The sequence below is a fragment of the Thermobia domestica genome, chromosome 15 (genome assembly GCF_964235325.1).
Source record: "Thermobia domestica chromosome 15, izTheDome1.hap1.1, whole genome shotgun sequence".
Classification (NCBI taxonomy): Eukaryota; Metazoa; Arthropoda; class Insecta; order Zygentoma; family Lepismatidae; genus Thermobia; species Thermobia domestica.
Window position 1 is genome coordinate 62,582,769 of NC_137468.1, and position 21,506 is coordinate 62,604,274.

The 21,506-nt window shown below is 35.6% G+C and overlaps 1 protein-coding gene and 1 long non-coding RNA gene across 2 annotated transcripts in view; one reads left to right on the top strand and one right to left on the bottom strand.

The window, feature by feature from the left end:
* The window catches only part of LOC145671855 (uncharacterized), a 77,333-nt gene extending 63,251 nt beyond the window's left edge, over positions 1-14,082 (bottom strand). Inside the window, exon 1 of the long non-coding RNA XR_014128540.1 lies at positions 13,980-14,082. This is a non-coding gene — a long non-coding RNA (uncharacterized LOC145671855). The remainder of the gene's footprint in view (positions 1-13,979) is intronic.
* Camta (Calmodulin-binding transcription activator) overlaps positions 1-21,506 on the top strand; it is a 1,249,189-nt gene that overhangs the window by 497,420 nt on the left and 730,263 nt on the right. The gene's annotated exons all lie outside the window — the stretch shown is intronic.

A 21,506-nucleotide genomic window follows, 5' to 3' on the forward strand; every position in this document is an offset into this window, starting at 1 on the left:
TCGAGTCTCCCTGTTAATCATGATACGACAACAAACATTTTTCCTTTTCCCAGCAGTGCATAACTTAAAATCTGTCGCGGTCTGTCTTTATTCAACTTTCATTGTGTAGAAACGTGTATACAATGTGGAAATGAATTAAATATCATGGTATTATCTTGACACACATCTAACATGAAATCTGCTCCTTAATACAATCAACGAAAAAGTGAGTCTGTTCTGCTGAAAAGACTAACAGGTGAGGTTACATTCAATTTTTTTTTCCTCATTTTCTCTTGAAATTCAATTCTAATTCTGGTTAAGAACATCCTATATATCCGGCCGAACAGTCCCCAGACTACTCTTATCAGCGACTAATTCTGCTTAAACTCCATGTCCTTCGAGTAGCCTGTTGTATACGTCTGCCCATTTCTATATGCCTAGTTTAGAATCTCTAAAATTTTCAACATATACTTATCATTCTGGAAAATGTTTGCAAGATATTCCATAAATTCACGTCATATTCTTTGATACAATGCTTCTTGTAGCAGACCATGACAGTTTTGATAATCTTTATTATACGCAACTATAATATCTGTTTACGTTATACTCCTCACACTTTGTTTCCGATCATAATTGATTGTGCCGGTACAAACTTCCGTTATCATTCTGATCAATTCGCACCATATATTCATTCGTCTTTGCGCATATGATAAGCAGTGACCCAATAAGATATACAGGGTGGCCCAAAAGTAGGTATACACCCCTGCATTCATCAAGTATAACATTCTAGCTTATAAGTTTATTTCTTCGGCTGTTCCGACCGAAGTACAAGTAAGAAAGGCATTAAGAACAAACAATAAAGATACTAAGTTTACCTGATGGATAACAATGAGAAATGATATAAAAAGCAATGAGTTGATCAGTACGGGACTGTATACCTACTTTTGGGCCACCCTGTATATATAAAGTGTTTTTAAATCATGTTCGTGTCTAATTTGGAATGCAATTTAACTGTTAATTAGGCATTAATCTTCGTCTCCTTTAACCTATAGGGCAGCGTTTCCCAACCGGTGTGCCGCGATTGGGTCGCTGGTGTGCCGCGAGGAAATCGGAACAAAATTATTAATTCTATAGCAATCAAATTGCAAGACATACAGAAAAAGGTATATTTGTATTTCAAATTACTACTATGAATCTAAAATTTAAAGTTTCATACTGTGTTACTTTTCTGTAGAACATTTTTCTGTACATTTCTAATTTTGAAAAAAAAGTATTTGTTATCATTGTTATGACCATTATTGCTTCTTTATTGTTGCAGACTATTTCGTAACTTGAAATTTTAAAATATTATTCAATCCTTCCGGCAAAGTAAACATGCATACGAACTACCTATATTTGTGTTTTAAAAGTAAAAGAGATTCGTTTGTTCGTTCGTTATTTAGTGATCCTCCTTCTTAATGAAAGGTTGGATACAGTTTTCGAAAAAAAAAGTATTTTTAACAACTTGAGCCCTATATCTGATTGTAATTGTTTTCTATTTTTAAATTAAAATGAAAAATAAGCATAATGATTTACCACGGGGAAAAAACAGTGGTCTAGCTTTCTTCTCTGTGAGAAGGATGTCAGTAATCAGAAAAAAATACTACAGTATTTTATATTTTCAAATAATAATAATAATAATAATAATAATAATAATAATAATAATAATAATAATAATAATAATAATATGTGTGCCGCGAGAATTCAAGTTACCCTGAAGTGTGCCGCAAATTGAAAAAGGTTGGGAAACGCTGCTATAGGGTATAACGTGGGACGTTAAACTGAAAAAAATAATTTTAATGACCTCTTCCGATGTTTTAAACCTAATAAAATACAACAACAACAACAACAACTACTACTACTACTACTACTACTACTACTACTACTACTACTACTACTACTACTATCACCAGTGCTGTCAATAATAATAGAAATGATAACATTTAAAAAGTTTAAATAAGGAAAATTTATTTCTTATACTTCTTTCTCTTTCTACATCTGTTTGTAACTTGATTGAGTCGAATCATTTAACTCTACGAGGTGCGATTAAAAAAAAAATGAATAAATCTAAGTAATAAGCTTAAATGGAATTTGGTTTAATCTCCTTCAAAATACTGTCCTAGGCTAGCAGTGGACCTATCCCAACGTTGAATCCATGACTGGAAGCATTTCTGAAAGGTTTCCTTTGGAAGGGCGTAAAGCTGCTCTGTCATAGCCCCCTCAATGTCAGGAATGATGTCAAAATATTTTCCTTTAAGTACTGTAATTTTCGGCAAGAGCCAGAAGTTGTATGGTGCTATATCTGGAAAGCACAGCGAATGTGGATAGACATAAATATTTTTCGGCCAAAAACCCGCGGATCAAAAGCAAGGTGTGGCACGGCGCGTTTTCGTGGTGAAGAAGGAAGCCACTTGCCCATTTAATCGGAGGTTAAAATGCATTTCACGGACCATACGAGGTGTTTAGTTCTTCGGAAAACTCTCGAATAGTCATTCGCTTGTTTAAAGAATTCATTTGTGCCATTTTTTGCACGTTTTCCTCTGTTTTTGACGTTGAAGGACGTCTTGATCGTTGCTCATTTTCAGCCGACTCTTTGCCGCTTTTGAATTGCCTGTACTACTTGTAAACAGTTTCTAATGCCACCACTTCATCACCATACACTGATTTTGACATTTTGTGAGTTTCTTTGGCACTTTTTGTGCAACTTACGACAAAACGTAATGTTGATGTGCGACAGACACTTTTAACTATGCACGTCCTCACTCTTCTTGCTCTGGCAGCCAACTAACATATCACAACTCATTCAAACTGGACACTAACTGTACCACGCTTACTAGTTGAAATGGATACATCGATAGATGACGCATTCACCTTACTTTCTGTTCACAACTTGTACTATCTTATATCCTTCCTAGTAAAAGTTTTCTTTCTTTCTTCTGCTTTTCTTTTTAGTAGTATGTTACTGTCGTTCTATGTATATTTAACCATATGCACTACTTCAGCAGTACCAAAGAAAGGGCATAATTCTTTCCTGGATTTGGGTAGTATGCAACTACCGCATTACCTAAATAAAAACAAATAAGATAGAATAACGATTCAAGTCGTCTTAATACTACTCATATTATTTGAGTAGAGCTTTTTTTAAATAATTAAAAAAAGAACTTTTTTGCCTATTTTTCTTGTTTGATTGTAAATGTCTTGTCAGTCTATTCTAATTCATTCAATTCACTAGAGAGAAGGATCATTTTATTAGTGGTTAATTTGCGTATCTCTCAGTGTTTCGATTTCGCAAAAGAGAAAAAAAAAGTACAAAGTTTGAGCGTTATGTGGTGAACTATTGGCGTGAAATACTTTTTTCTTTTCAATTCTCGTATGCATAGTACGGACAGCGAATGGACACTGTGTTGGGCATTGTATCCGTAGAGGGATGAAAGTTATATATAGGAAACTCGGTTATGGAGCGTGAAAAGCATTTACAGTAACCACGGTTGTTGTGCAGCAGTGCGTGTAGTATTGTTAGGGGAGGGTAGTCCTACTGTTACATGGTTCATCCGGACTCCATACTATCTGTTTTGCTTTATTTTTTTTCTGCGTGCGTGCAATCGATGTTGGTTATGTGAGGACCACATTGTTTTTGTCAATTGAGTAAAACCACTGTTAGCGTATAAACCAATAGAAGAGGATTAGCGAAAACATAGTGGTAACTGGTGTTTGTAGTGGCTCCGGTTGCTTTTTTTTTAATACCCCCAACCAAGATAACTTTTAGTTAAGCAAATGTGTTGAACAATATGTACAGGATGTAGCTTGTTAGTTATTAAGCAAATGCTCGATTCCCATCCGCATATAGTAAGACTATACTGTGGAATTCTTGAGAATATATTTTTATTTTATACCAACCATATTTGACTGAATGCTCTGTGATGTCACAGTTCGCTGCTCTGCTTCTCAGTAAACTACAGTACACAGAGAGGAGAGAGAGTTGGTAGGCAATCTGACATTGATAAAAGGCAATTGTGACAGGTAAACAAGAGCATCAGTAGCGTAGTCGATAGTTTAGCATGTATACTGTTCGTAGATCAATGATCGCACAAAAAATGAGGTGTTAAAGCAACACAAAATTACTACCACTTTAGGGTGCTACTTGTATGTTAATTTAACGACAAGATATCGCCTTTCGAGCATATCAGAAATAACAACTTAATGACTGTAAGAGTTACCATTGGTTTTAATTATCTGACGTAAGCAAAGCTTTAGCAGTGTATTTGACATTTATACCAAGTAACGAATAACGTACTGTGTTTTCTTTAATCGATTCTGACAACAATTACATTCACATATTCATCTGTTGTTCTTATGTGCTAGGGCAGAAAAACAGATATTGATAAAAGCAATACTTTTTATTTTATTCGCCTTTAAAATGTAGGAGGATTTTTTTGTGGTCACCCTCTATTTTCCTTTAGAAATAAGTTATACAATAAGCACAGGACGAACATATCGAGTATCTCGAACGATATTAATCTATAGCGACATATTAAGTATGTTGGACAGATTGAATGGTTAAAATGGTAAAATGTTCAACATCCTATATGACGATCATTTCCAACTGCTTGATATATGACATAGAAGAGCAGTTTTGCGATCTAAGAAATACAAATAAAAACTCAATACGGAAAGTATGAGAAGGGATGTCGCAGGTGAGCAAGTGTTGGCAGGTTACACACACACTCATGGATTCATGAGTACTATGCCTGCAAAACAATTGACTGCGCCAGTGTTTCCCAAGCTTTTTTGTTGATGACATAATTCACTAAATGATAGTGAAATCGCGATACACTTGTTTGACTTTTTATTAATAGTAATGTGTTAATTATACTAATTAATTATAATAGTGTAATTATTAATTATAATAGTGTAAAACAGCCTCTCCCAACCTTTTCTACACTGCTGCCCGCTTTAAAATCTATAATACATGTGAAATACCCCTTGCAATATATACGGTTAGTATTTATATAACATTTCTTCCCCTACATATATGAGCGTGAGTGTAAGCGTGAATGTGTTTGCTTTTCTTTGCAGTGGTATACTTGTGTTAGAGTGGTTTGATCCTAGTCCGTAATCGGGTGGTCCTTGTTTTTAAACGTGGTACACCTTGACTAAGATATTGCAAATATATAAAATCCAGTACGCAAACAAAACTAAACCCTAATAGCCTACCCATCATGTATAGAAAAGATATTTTTTCTTTAAAAAAATATTAATTTCAATAAGTTAACATGATAATCAGTGTATGATTCACTGAGGTACACAACTTCAGTCAATGTGATGGTTGGTGTTGTCTTTCAGTCACTAACTTGGAAATGTAGGATCAAGCGAAGAAACTTTTAAGTGAAGATCCACCTCAGCATCAAGTCTATTCCTGTACTTATTCTTCAGACGAGAAAGAGCAGAAAGTGTTGATTCACAAAGGTATGTCGTGGCAAACGTCATTAAGATCGTAGCGGCCTTTTGAAGATTTCAGGATACGCTGATCGCGCATGCAACCAGAAATCAATCAGTGAGGTAACGGAGTCACACGAAAGTTCCAGCAACTGATCTTCTTCGTTGTTTGGCAACTCACTTTCTCTCTAGAAAAGGATTTTTGTTTGAAGATATTTTGCAAACACGTACATCAGTCTCTACACGCTTTTTGGCTCTGTCAGAAAAACGATGCCGCTGGAGTACAGGCAGCTTCTTGTAGGTCGAATATCACTTTTCACGCAAATTGACTTGTCCTTATTAATTCGATCATTTAGCTTAAAATTGTGTATTTCTCACCACTGTGTGTACCTTTCTCAGATAAACTTGCGGACCCCCTGAGATCCCAGGTTGGGAAAGGCTGTGTAAAACAGTAAGTTTATATAAAATAGTGACTCTGTGTAGTACTGCATATTGTTGCTGCCGCTGGAGGCGTTAACTGGTACAGTATATCTCAAAATCGATTTTAACATTATAAAATGCTTCATAATTTTAAAATTCTAAAATTTTGCGACGCACCCAATGGGACTGCACGAGACATCAACGTGTCACGACACACCACTTGAGAAGCATTGGAACTATGCTATCGATGTTTTCACTTGCATGCCAACACTGTCTTTTATCAACATGAAGTTACCTATGAACACCTTCCTTTCTGACACGGGAAGGTCCCACAAGTTGTCACTGAAATCTGATTGATTGCCACATAGCATGTCTGATAAAGCATCATGAGAAATGAAAATGAGCAAAATTTAAGGTGCTATGGACCAGAAGGATAGGAGCTACGGGGCTTAAAAATTTCAATATCCCAAAAATTATATCATGACATTATGTAGGTTTAAGTAAATATCTTGAAGACCGTTACAGTAATCAAAACAAAAGTTGCACAATATAATGAGAACACAATGCCCTATCGAAAACCACAAACAGTGTTGCTATAGCTGAAGTAGTGTTGCCAACTGAGCATAAAATATTTTCTTTGAAATAGCACCATTTACAAATGTGCACAGATTTAAGATGCACCATTATCACTAAACATAGCAGTGAAGTGTAATGGTACAGTGTTGCACACTGTTCGAGCTACGTGTGCTGAAAATGTACAATAGAGAAGTCTAATATGTGGCAACAGAGAGAAATAAAGGAATGCACTAGAAAAAAGTGAACGATCAGCATTACACTTCCGTAACCCCGGTGAATAAGCAGACAATTCACGAAAACAAAATGATACACGCGAGGAAAGAAACATATGTTTTCTAATTCTGTAAACTGGTTCTCCATATTATCTTACCAATATTTGGAAGAGTACTTTCTTGGTTTATATCTTTCGTGTTAAGTGATATATATTCTTTTACTTCCTCTCCTACATACCATGTGATTATGATTGTACACTGTAATATTAACATATTCACATCGGAAAAATAATTATTTTATTACTATCTCATTTCGATTCTAGTCGAACCGGATAGTCCTGTAGTCTAGAAGGCTAGACAACAGACATTAGGGTTCACGGGTTGTAATACACCTCGGACATGTATTTGTTGTACTTTTCACCTTACATTTAATTGTTATCTTTCTCTTTCATAATGGTTCGGATCCCACTTTACATTATAGGTGCCGTCGTATATAGCTTCGTAGCTGACATAGGATGTAAAAATGGCATTACTCAATTTCGTTTTTCAAATGCATCAATATTTTGACACTGCTGACATTTTGCTATGTTACACTATCGGTGTTATGCATTTGAACTAAATTCATAGTATGATACCCAGATTCCTTTATTACCATCTGTGGCCACATATAAGATTTCTCCATTGTACATTTTCAGCACATGCAGCTCCAACAGTGTGCAACACTGTACCGTTACACTTCACTGTTATGTTTAGTAATAATAGTGCATTTTAAATCTGTGCACATTTGTATATCATGCTATATATTTCAAAGAAAATATTTTTATGCTAAGTTGGCGACGCTGCGTCACCTATGGCAACACTGTTTGTGGTTTTCGATAGGGCATTGTGTTCTCATTATATTGTGCAACTTTTGTTTTGATTACTTTAACTGTTTTCAAGGTATTTGATTTAAAAGTACATAATTCCATGATATAATTTTTGGGATATTCAAAGTTTGAAGCCCTGTAGCTCCTATCCTTCTTGTCCATAGCACCTTAAATTTTGCTCATTTTCATTTCTCGTGATGCGCTATCGGATGTGCTATGTGGCAATCATATTTCAGCGACAACTTGTGGGACCCTCCCGTGTGGGTGAGAAGACGACAAACCAGTTGTGACGTCACAAAGCATTCAGTAGGTAATGGCTACCATATATAGAAAGAGTAGGAGAAAAGTGAGCTTTATATTTGGTTGGTGGACTCGATAATATTGCAATGTTCAAGGCGAGGAGTTTGCAACCATAGCTTGTACTGCTAATGAGATACCGTATATCTTCAAAAAAAGAAGTTGACCGAAAACTACAAAAGTTAAAGTAAAGTGGTTTTACTAATGAAAGACCCTACTCTGGCATGAAGACAGTGCAGGTGAAAGATTTTAAATGCTTTGGTATTCAACTGTAAAGGAAAGCAGTAATATTCACCTTCGAGGAGAGAAAGCTTAGTCCACAAAATACCTGCCAGAACGTGGCACAGAATTCAGAATTCAGCTGTGCTTGAACAAAGACAATTTCCATACCATCATTCAAACTGTAACTATCACAAAGTCTAAAATGTAGGAGGATACATCTATTTCTTGCCCACCTCGTATATGTATATTTGGGAATTCGTGTTTCTATGAATGTAGCAGTCGAACGTATCACGCTTAAGTTTCTTCTCCTTCCATGTAAGATTTCCCTTTTCCGATAATTGTGATTTCCAATTTATTGTTGGTAATGCTTTTGTTTGTACGCTAAGAGACAACGAGAGAGGTATATTTGACCGTCCCGTTTACTTTCAACTTCATTTAATCTCGTTTGCAAAAGCCAACGTTTTGGAACCGAGTGGAAAATGGCTGTGGTCCAAGTGCAGTAAGTAGTATTTAAGTATTCAGCATGAATTACGAGTGACAGAATCGGATTCGTTAACGAGTCAGCCGTTATTGTCGGTGGATTTAAACGCGGAACACTTATATAAAAGACAGACGAATTGTGTGGATTATTTGCAGGAAGTGGTAGTGGTGAATGGCTGGGTGTCCCGTTTTAAAAAGGAGAACTAAGTAGATGAGCTTTTATTACTGAAATTACCCTTACATAAATCTTTCCATATTTCGCTTTCTGTTGCACAGTCCCAAATTGGTGACTCATTAGATTTTTTATATATATGTGTATATAAAATAGCGATGCAAAATCTAGATTACTTTTAGAGACAGATAATAGCCATAGTTCCTAATTGTTTTACAAAAGTAAAAAATGTAACTTCTAAAATGTATTTAATTGCACATAACATATTTGCTACGTTTGCACTGAGCGTGTATTTGCCTTTGGTTTTATAGATATCTCTAAGCAATTATAGAATACTAGATGAAATTACCCTTCTTCGCACGGGAAGAATAAATTTATGGGAAAATATCTGAAAAGTATACTTTAATACCCTTCCTCCTCTTGCGATGTGTGTTTAAGTAGTGTGAAATTATAAAATCGCAAATTGACCTAAGTTCTAAGTAGGTTCAAAAAAAATTTTAAACGGTTCAAACGTTTTCTAACTTTGGCCATTTCATGAATGTAAATGGGAAATTAAAATATTTGGAAAAGTATCCCTAACTTATTTTAGAAGCGGAATTTCCATAAAGGCGGGACACAAGTCAGCTTATATTTGGTAAAGAGTTTAAATACCGAATTTCATCTGCCTAACAATGAGAGACTTTGAGATACTCAATTTCTGGGCTTACATTTTTATTCGTTCTCGCCCTTTGGATACATATTTTAATAAACCCGGTTTGAATCAACTGTCATGTTCAAAAGTTCATTTCAAACGATTCAGCCATTTTTCCATGATAAGATAGGAACGTCGAAGCCATTTTTTTTTATCATTTAGGAGAAAATATGGAAATTGCCCTCCCCATCTCTTGAAAGTGGTATTTCCGAAAATGTTGCGAGATAGTAACTCCGCTTATTTTCAATGAGGAGTTTATAGACCAAGTTATACACTTGTAAGTTGTGAGTCTCCTGTGGTATTTTATTTTGGCATAAAGTTTGAATCTGTCTACCCCTTTAAGACATGTATTTCTCCAAAAATGACAGAATAAAGCCAAGTTCGAGGTAATACTAACAAGGTTCAAATATTAATTTCAAATAATTCAGTCATTTTCCCGTGATGATGAAACGATGCCGATTTGATTTTTACTTTCGAGTGAGGAAAGGTGAGAAGAAAGTTTGGTGATCGTGAAAAAATCGAATTCGTAATTTTAAGGGATTTACACGTGTCATGCATGGCCCATAGATACCGAAAAAGTTATTTTTCGACATCTGTAAGTCTGCTTGTCCGTTCATCTGTTCATCCTGATGTACGCTCATCAAGAGGCCAAATCGTTCATCGTATCGAGACCATAGTTTAAACGTAAGGTTTTTATTTGATCTTCTAGAGGTTTTTTCTTTTCGAATTTTCTTACTTAAAAATAACTGTAAATCATTTAAGGGTAAAAAAATAAAATAAACACGATATTTTCGAAAACGGCTCTAACGATTTTCTTTATATTTGATAAATCAATTTTCGAAAAACAATCCCATCATGTGATATGTCATTTCTCTGGGAAAATACGAGAAGGGGTAGTTTATTATTGAGAGTGAGTTTTCTTTCGGCAGGGGCGAATCCAGGACGGACTTTGGGGGGGGGGGGCGGCGGTGGATTGTAATACTGCTACTTAGAGCTACTTTTAGGAGCTCCAAACTCTGGGATGGGTTTTATTTATATATAAAATAAGAATGTACGGCTTTGAAGCGCTTGCACCATTTTAGTGTTATCACCGTGTTACCAAGTATTCTGTAAATTTAAGATGGTTTTGTGTCATCCCCCTCTAAAGGCTTCATTACCACATGCTGTAACATTTACATGTTCACACTTTGATCTACCACCTTGAAAAATGGTCTCCGAATTGGCGCGTGAAATAATAGTAATAGTAATAGTCTAATAGTAACAGGGCACAGTTGTGAGTTCCTGCTTCGCGAACTACCTCCATCCTGGCATTCGATCTTAAACCTGTAAACAAGATCTCAGATTGTATTGATTGCCCGTTAGAGTAGGGGCTTTAAATAAGTCTGAAGGGGATGTAGTGAGGAGCACGGCTGAGTTGCTTTTACTCACCCAGTTTCACCAGATATCATTCTCGAGATTCTGAATGAATCTGAGCCGCATTGGAATGAGGGTAGAACGAGAAACCCACATTCATCGGGGATTGAACCCGATTCGTCTTGAAATTAGGTATATGTTTTCTCGATTATACCACCGCAGCTCTAAAAAGCGACGGTAATTGGCTATGAATGTAGCAGCACTTCAAAATTTACAAGTAGGAGACATTTTTGGCATTAAGTTGAACTTTATTTTAAACTCGAATATATATATTTGTAAATTCTTGAGATACTGAGCAAGTGCTATAAATTTTATTACTCTCTTATTCTCATGTAAAAGTGTGTATCATGGAGAATGCAACTACCACCTTCTTTTACCTTAGCGGTGAGGCAAAAAAGAAAGAATGAATTGTAAAAAAAAAAGAAAAAGAAATAAATTTTCCAACCCAGGTGTGTTGTGTTTTCTGCTGGTGATGATCTATGCATAAATAATGAGACACAGTCTGTGCCCAAATGAATCAAAGGATATATATATATGTATGCAATGAAAACTAGGACACCATCTTGTGTATATAGTATTAGTGTGTGAAAAATGGTAGAACTGTCAGAGTTAAATAGATGGGTTTGTTCATTCTTTGAAGATAATATAATTTCGTGTATTCTAACAACAATTCAATGGAATCTGACATCTCATAGTACCCTATGTGAGTAGTGTAGCTTATTCGTGTCTGCGTTTTTTTTAAATATTAAGTTTGATGGTTGTGCTATAAAATCACCATTGTCACATCGTTTGTAATTAGGATTAACATAAGACAGACATTAAAAATAGGACATTTGTAGATTTCACCAAAAGATGTATATCATTCGACAGATCTCTTCATGGAAAAGCAAGAAAAGCGAGCAAAGCTATTAAATACCGGTAAACTAATAACCGTTCAAACAGGTAGTATCTATAAAACACTATTAAATAAATTAATAACTGTTGAACCTGGTAGTATCTGCAAAACGCTATTAAATAAACTAATAACTGTTGAACATGGCAGTATCTACAAAATGCTGTGAAATAAACTAATAACTGTTGAACCTGGTAGTATCCACAAAACGCTATTAAATAATACTGTTGAACCTGGTAGTACCTAGAAAACGCTATTAAATAAATTAATAACCGTTGAACCTGGTAGTATCTACAAAACGCTATTAAGTAAACTAACAGCCTTTTCTTATAGACCAAAAATTTAAATGTGCAGCTTATGACGTTTAGTTGTGGACACTGAAATTTATATATTATACGAGAGGTCCTGAAGTAATAGCGTTTTGTAGATACCATGTGGCTTTCTTTCCACATTTTTTTCGTTCACTGTCTATACAAGTTATTCACTAAGATTCAGACAAGTAGCCATGTCCTTAGCAAAAGCCTTGACCTAATTTTTTTTAAAATACTAGTTGTTCGAGCCGAGTCTTCGGCCTGCTGTACACACGAGAAAGAAAGTATTTGAAGTATTTGACAGTTGACAAATTTTCATTTGCCAATAACTCAGGAACAAATGAATTAATTTGGATCTTTTTGTTGCTATCCTTAGAATAGTTATAACTTGATAACTTGCCTAAATCAGTATTCTAATAGGTTAATTTGTTGTTGAGTTATTAGGAAAAGAAATTTTGTCAACTAAATAATACTTTCTTTCGTGACTGTACACTATAGTAGAAATAATGCATCAACAAAGAGCCACACATCAAACTAGATGGGGACATTTGTGCCGGAAGCGCGATGATCAAGGGGGCAATTCCGCTTCTTCTGGATGTTCAAAAGGGTTCAGTTCTTCGAAATACTGATATCAAAACAGTTTTATTTTCTCACCCACTACAGTATTTTATATATTTACTGTAATAAATATAGTTGTTCTTGGGCAAACAGCCAGGTGAATTCTACGTTGTCCATTGTTTCGAGAACCGACAACGTTCAGGGTAAAGTAAGAGAGACCAGAAACAGAAGCATTTATTATATAGGTGCTGACAGGCCCGTATTTATCTATTCTACGCACCTGTGCTCTAAATAATTTGCCGCCCGGTGCACAAAATTTGTCGCCCCCTGAAAACAATCAATATTAGAGTTGAATACACAGTTTTTGTGATCGCTGAGATGAATAGTGACAGTTTTAATTCAATTTAACTTCAAGATCATACTCAACTTCACAGGAAGGAAGCCAGATTTTAGAAGTAGACGCGGATTTTAAAAATTGAAAACGACAATGTGTTGAATTGAGGAGTTCGATGCAATAAGGGCGTAAGTCTGAAACATGCAATTGGAGAAAAACGATGCCGAAAATTTAAGTAGTGTTTTTTCTTTCTTGTATAAAACAATGTAATATGCAGCATTTTATTCCGATATTGAATAGAAATGTCACCAGGAGACTAAACAAGGATGACATAAAGGGCATAAACTCGCTTACGCTCTTATTACATCAAACTCCTCAATTCATAGTTTTTGAGGTCGCTCAGTTTAACGGTATCAATTTTCATTATGTTCAAATTCATCCTCACCCTTGGGGTAGAAGTGGGAGGGGATGACTTTTTAAAAATAATCAGATAAGCTAGGTAATTAGTAACTACTGTAATTGGAGCGAATTAAACACATTAACATATTTTGTCGCGCTTGCGTGGGATTGTGCGGGTTGGTAGTTTTAAATATTACTTTATTGTGCATCTTTTTTAAAAAATACAAAATTTTGCCGCCCCCTTAATTCTGCCACCCTGTGCTCGAGCACAGAATATCACTTACCTAAATATTGGCCTGGGTGCTGACGAAAGGGGGCGGAATTTTGGTTGGTCTATGGCAACGTCCAATCAGCGTCAGCCTATTTTTTCAATTGTGATTGGCTGGGTTGGTTAGCAAGCCCTGGTTGTTTTCTGTTTGGTTTTGGTCTCGCATAAGTTACCTTTGTTTCGATCCTTTAAATTATCTTTTCAATACTCAAAAGAGACAATTACAGAAACTACTTAAGTGTCAATGTTGTCTATTGAGAGTAATTATTTTAATTTAGACAGTAACTGGTTTATTGGCTATTGTATTACAGGTAGTATAATGAGTTACAGTAAGTTATCCCCTCACGGGATACCGACTTTGCTACCCAGATTCACAGCTTATAAATCAGAGAGAGGATAGAGAAAATGACTTACACTGCAGGTTTCAGTCCCATACTCCAGGAAGGTTAGCTCTTCAATCACTTTGTCAAGAAGATTCACTGCAAAGAACGGCAATGAGAGTGAGAGTGAGTGTGAGATGCCCCCGCTGCTCCCACCCACCTTTTTATTTGGAATTTTATCTTTGTTTTTTCGTTTTATCTAGTTACTAAAACACTTTAATAGTCATTTATTTGAAGGTTGGGTGTTAGCATGCGGGGTCAGGTTTTATTCGGTTGCATACTGGTTTTCGTCGTTTTCAGTCATTTTCATATCTTGAACTGTTTTTAATGCTTAGAGATAACAAAGAAAAAGATTTTTGTTTGTCCTTCCTGGCGGGTACGTGACACCTTTAAGACGAGAACAATGTTGTCAGTTCTTGAAACGTTGGATGACGTAGAATTCACCTGACTGTTTGCCCAAGAATAGCTATATTAATCACGACACCAGGAAAGCTCCAGTTCTTACTTCTTATTTACTGTAGTTAACAAAGTTGTATAAGGTACATCAATAATAATTGTTTTACATAAACTATTATGTGCATCAAGATGTATGTTCTCAGCTTCGCTTGTGTATCTGTCTTTTGCCCTCCCACCCTGGAAAAGGTGCTGCGGGAGTTTCTGGGTATAAAGAATTCATTAAACGTTATGTTTGTTCTTTATCCATGAACAAAATTATCGGAGATAATGTAATTAAGATTGGCGAACAAGACGGTATGTTTAACACAATGTGTTTGATTTGTTTGAAGAAGAAGAAAGTAGTTTATTCTGTTTACACGTTGTTCATTTTTCTGATTACGAAGATATCAAAATAGCAAGGGCGTCGTTTGAGAAGGGCAGGGGTACAAATACCCTCCTTGAGTTTTAGAAACACACCCATGCTTTTTTAATAAATAAATTGTATACTAATGTACTAAAAAAAATCGTGAAACTCTTACGTCGGTGGACACTCTTGCGCTTCCCTCGGAAATATGAAATGACGCTACTGTAAAATAGGTTATGAATTTGTGATAATAAGAGTTGGTAATCTTAATATGTGACTTCTATTAATAATTCAGTATATATTATGATATTTATGGAAGAGTATGGTATGGGTTTGCCCAGTAATAAAAATAAGAATTGATGGTCAGCCAGGTTCATGTTGATGATAGTCCTGTACTTATTGTCATAGTTTCTTTTGCGATTTATTTATTTAATTTTTCCAAAAATTAGAGTTATTGTAATAACTGAATCATATCTGCACCAAATACATATATTTGTATTATTAGTTAGTTAAATGCGTTTGCACAAATTGAGGAGTGGATTTCCAAAAAAAAAAAAAAAAAAAAAAAAAAAAAATGCTAAATCGAAAAATATCCAATTTTGAAGTAAATATGGAAGAATATACCATGGAACCTCTTACGTTAAATTTTGTAATTATTTTTAGTCAAAACATATTTTTTGTAGTAAATTCTGTTTGAAACATCATTAGCCATAGTGTTTCAATATAAAAAGATATATTTTTTCCCTTTCTAAAGAATTCTACCAAACGGATTTAGCATGTTTTGGAAATACACTCCTCGAATGCTCAAATCTCAAACTGATTACGGCCCTTGTCCTATTTGAAAATGACTATATTAAAACAATGCAGTTTTTAATTTGCAAATTAATCGTCGGAATAGTTTTAAATATGCAAATTGTCTACACAGCTTAACATCTGATAGCGCAGGTAAAATATCTATTACCGTGATACACAGGCTGAGACGTTTCCTATTTATTATTAGCAGTGGCGTATTTAGGATCTTGTTTCGTGCGGGGGCTTGAGAACCGGTAAGAAGTATTTGTATTCTACGTATAATATTTCAGGGGAGGGGGCTTGAGCCCGATAGCCACCCCCTAAATACGCCACTGATTATTAGGATATATATTACGAATCTTGGAGTTGAAACAGTTGTCTGTAGCCCCACCTCCCAAAGAAAGAGAATATTTCCTGATTCCCCATAAAAAAAGGCGACCTCACCATGTATAGGGTCTGAAAGAAACAATGTGTCCGGGCTAAGACAGCGGCTGGTAACCCAATTTGTAACGCATATAGTATGTAATTTGCACTCAACGGTAACATATGAAATGAAATGAATCGTCTATGACAGCCCTGGTCACGGCGAGCAGATAGTGGAAACTCTCCTCGTGAACGCTCACGAGCATTCTACGGGCAAATACCGTTGTTCGTGCTTCGTGAATCTTCGGGTTTTGTCCTTAGAGGAGCGGAAGTGTTGTCAACCTTGGCGGTAATCACTAGCTTACCAAATAAAAAAAAAAGTATGTATGGTAACTGATTGCCATTTAGTGTATAGTGTTTTTTACAATGTGGTAACCGTTAACTATAGACAACACAAACTGGTAACAGCAATCAAATGATAAACTATGTACGTTCCTTTTCTTCTTTTTTCTTTCCTTTTGTTAAAGAAGGATGTGGTGGAACCAAACCATCGCTTACATTTATAAAAAATTGCCAGTTTGCCCAATGGAAAACCAGTTTTCAATATATATATATATATATATATATATATATATATATATATATATATATATATATATATATATATTATCAAGTTCTTAATCCGAGTGTGGGTATGTTGTTTCGCTTTTTAGGAAAAGAGATAATCTGTTGATACGAAATAAAAATACTGTAGCACTTGTTTGTAATTATCTAAGTATTATCTCCAGAAAATTAGCTTATGCATGTATGTGTGTACGAATAGGCTTAGCAAGGGGTTGGTTGTGGAGATTAGAAGCCACTATTACACTATCAATAGGAAGAATAGTATTTCTTACTCCACTTTTAAAGTGGGGCCGCGGTGGCTCAGTGGTAGAACGTTCACATCTGGTGCTTGGGGTCCCGGGTTCGATCCCAGCCCCCGCCAAGTAAACTTTGCGGTGGACAAACACCGTGTGCGTGGGTTTTCTCGGGGTTCTCCCATTTCCTCCCACTTTCTTCATTCTATCATTTCATTCATTACTCATCATCACCGTCTCCTTTAGCCTTATCGGTATAACCGTGGGACGTTAAACCCAAAGATTTCATTTCATTTTTTCCACTTTTAATGTTACTTTGATCGCAAAGAATCAAACAAAATATTAAGAGAGCCAAAGAGATTTTCCATTTTTAAGAGTGACCATTAGTGGGTACCATTAGTTTTTTTTTTTTTTTTTTTTTTTAAACAAGGAGTGTCTTTTTAATAAGGAAAAATATATTGTCCCTAGCTGGTTGCTTGCCGGTAGCTTGTTAAAAGTGAAAAAGAATGTTAAATCATATCAACGACTGAAGCTACACGCTTGTCTTTCTTCGATAGTTACTGACTGGTTTTGAAAGTCACGATGTTGTAGGCCTACTGTAACAGCGTAAACTTGGAAGGGAACGTTCCAACTGAATGATACGAACAATTATTCCCAATGTCTTGAACATGAAACGTGGATTGCACGGATAACGCTTAAAGTGGGCTGGACTGCACTGGAATTTTCTTCCGGCAAATTAGTGTTTGGTCGGAACTCAGTTCTTCTGTGTAATTGTCTCTTAACAACATTTGAACATTTCTTTTAGATAATAATATCTAACTAACTCTATGGCCTATGGAACCCGAAGGTTCAATGCGGCGTTTACAACATATTTCCACTAACTTCTGTCCTTAGCCAACTGGATCCAGTTTCTACTCTGTACTCTTATTTCTGCAATATCCATCTTAATATTGTCTTCCCATCTACGTCTAGGTCTTCCTAGTGGTCTTCTTCCAATTGGGTTTTCAGTTAAAATTATGAAAGCGTTTCTAATTTCTTCCATTCTGGCTACACGGAATGGCCACCTGAGCCTTCTACACTTAATGACTCTAACAATGTTAAGTGAGCGGTATAAACTATGCAATTCCTTGTTATGAATTTCCTCCAATCCCCATTTTCATCCGTCTTTGGTCCGAATACTACTACTGCTACTACTACTACTACTACTACTACTACTACTACTACTACTACTACTTATTATTATTATTATTATTATTATTATTATTATTATTATTATTATTATTATTATTTTCAACCTCCCGTCGTTCTGCTATCAATCTAGCAACGAAAGGCGTTCACAACTTAGCAAACGTGAAGCGAGTGACAAGTTACAGACCGAGTGCTAATGTAATACAATGTCACGAATTGTGTAAGCAAGCTAAAAAAGGCCTGAAACAATTCGTTTCCGATTTTTGCAGTCGTTTTTACGTCTGTAAGCTGACATGTTTAATATTAGTTTCTTTCTTTCTTTTTCATTTGTTAGTTACTTCAACGCTAACTGTAACCTCTATCATGCGTCTTCCTCGATCAAAAAACGTACCAATTTTATTTCCTGCAGTGTTTTCGCGTCACTGCTTTCGAAATGGGGAGGGGGAGAGCACACCTGCACATTTCACGCTTGCGTCTGCTCAATGCTTCAACATCGTGCGAATTTGTGACCAGGCTTGGCCGTAGGTTTTTTACCATCATGTGTGGTTGGCAACACTTATCGGATGCAGTGGAAGGGGCGGAGCTACCAACACCTGTGCTCACCTGTTCTTATCTCCGCTCGTTGTCGCTCACGCTTCGGCTCCGGGAGCCAATTCATGGGCAGGCCTGGTCTATGAGCTAGTTTTTTTCTAGATTGTTTATTTTATAGAAATTTGTACTGAAATTCTTACCCATTCAAAGAATTGAGGATATAAATAGTAAATGGAATAAACCTTTAAACATGACAATACTAATAAGGTTATTCAAGTTCATAGAATAAAGTAACATAGAAAACACATTTCTATAATTGCGCTTTATATTTATACGTTGAAGACAGAACATATAGTACGATATGGAATTTCATATACTGTATGATGTGGGAATACATATGTGGTTAGTATCTCGCTCTTATTTATAGAATTATTCTTGTACTTGAACTTTTAACAATGACATTTCATTAAACCCACATTTTATTGGAATTGTCTCTTGTCGTAAACGATACTATATATGACTTCGAAATCTAGCATTGCTCGCTACAAGAGGTCACATTCGATATAGATTGCAGATTGAAGTCCAATGCTGTCAACCGGAAATTCCGAGAGAAGATATATCTCTTGAACACTGAGATTTCGTGTAAATCAATCATATGTGCGAAATGGTGGTTTACCATCCGTGTCAGTAAGACTTTTTGTATGGTTGGTTACTCTTTCGGATTTCAAATTAAAATTTAACGCATCAAGATGCATCTCAAATGACACGGCTTATTTCATATTTTACTTGCAGCTGAAAGGAAATGTGTCACATTAGTCACAAATATTCATGTATACTTTTTAGTTTAGTTTTACGTTCCCTTCCCAGTAACGCATTATGCCAAAATTGATTACATGAAGAATGTATCAATACTCTCTTTGCATTTTAATTTGAATTTTGCATATTTAACAATTCGGATTTAATTACAAGTTCCAATATTTTTCGGAAAAAAATAAAATGAACAGCCCATTCACTACTGTAACTGTGATTCAACTGTCTGTTTTTTTTGGAATTGGAAATAAAACATTTTTTGTAAACCTCACTCAACCGAAAGTAGGGAAGTTACCTATCTTTTTATTTCCCGTATTTTCTTATTTCAACCTGGAGCGCATAATTTCTTATACCATTCAGTTAGTGCAATATATTACGTACTACATCAAAAGAATTGATAACCATTTTGTAAGAAAAATTAAAATAATGAGTTTGATGTGGAAATTTCAGAGTGCAATAAACGAATTTAACTATCACATCATATTTTCAACCTGTAACTATTCTGCTAGTAACAACAGTAGTATCAACCAATCATATATGAATGGTAATTGGAAGTGTTGATTGGACGTGTCTCTTCGTCATTTAAAACTTGCCTATAGCGTGAAAAGATTGAATATTTGACTAGTGTAAACATTTCCGCAAATTAGGGAAAACAATTCTAATTACGCGAAAACAATGATAGTTTCATTTAAAGATACGTATTGCTTGCTGTTTGTGGTTTTCATCCATCACTTTGGAAATAATTATTTTATACAGGATCCAAATCGTCTACGAGATTAGGAAGATTTCCGTTATCGTACAAAAAAATATTCCTAGCTTGTATCACAGAAATAAGTACCTTACCTTTATCTAACGAAATTTTAAACTATTTAGTGGGAAAGCGATGTTCACTTTTTGTTCTACACCTTTACAATCTCTTTAAGAGAATAACCACTGCTTGCTGGAATCAAATAAGGAGGAATTACCTGTGCGAGTCAATGAAATATTAAAACTATTAAATTATTTGCCTGAGGAGTAGAGTCCATCCCACTTCCTCTCATATAAAAGAGTAATTTGAACACTGCCTAATGCAATTTTTAGTTGCGAGAGGGTGGAATATTTCCTTCTTCTTTTTTTTTATGGTTTTAAAGTAAGATGTAGACAGGGGTGATTTTAAATGCTTCATATTTGGAATTTGATTGGTTGAAGCGAAAGTTTGCTTTTAAATTTACAGGGAAATCTTTACTCTTCTGGTCAGTGTCAAAACCTTCATGAAATCGATTCCTTTACCGAACTTAATTTCATAACAGAATACAAGCTCCATACCGTTTACGGACATCTCAGAGCTCAGGATATACCTTCTAAAATAGAAATAGAAACAACTTGTTAACGAAATTATGATCTTTTCATTTGCATTCTTTATTTTATTTAATTCAACTTTTCCTTCAGCTCTTGTTGCAGTAAGATTTTTCGAATGTTGTCTATCCTTACTAAAAACCTCTGGTTTCTGCTATCTCTTCATTGAATTCCAGATTTACGAGGAATTCTTCGATAACTTGCTTTCTGTTGAAAACACATACCAAGACTGGAGTTCGGCGTTCTCAGAGGGTGGTGTCGATCGTATAATACCCTTGTTGGAGTGAAGCTCCTCTTTATTCGTCTTAAGCGTTCATGTGTCCGGATACTCCTCCGAGATGCTTGAACCGTTTTTATCCAAATTTTCTCAGAGGGTGGTGTCGATCGTATAATACCCTTGTTGGAGTGAAGCTCCTCTTTATTTGACTTAAGCGTTCATGTGTCCGGATACTCCTCCGAGATGCTTGAACCGTTTTTATCCAAATTTTCTCAGAGGGTGGTGTCGATCGTATAATACCCTTGTTGGAGTGAAGCTCCTCTTTATTCGACTTAAGCGTTCATGTGTCCGGATACTCCTCCGGAATGTATGCTTGAACCGTTTTTATCCAAATTTTCTCAGAGGGTGGCGTCGATCGTATAATACCCTTATTGGAGTGAAGCTCCTCTTTATTCGATTTAAGCGTTCATGTGTCCGGATACTCCTCCGAGATTCTTGAACCGTTTTTATCCGAGGGTGGTGTCCTCTTTATTCGACTTAAGCGTTCATGTGTCCGGATACTCCTCCGGAATGTATGCTTGAACCGTTTTTATCCAAATTTTCTCAGAGGGTGGTGTCGATCGTATAATACCCTTGTTGGAGTGAAGCTCCTCTTTATTCGATTTAAGC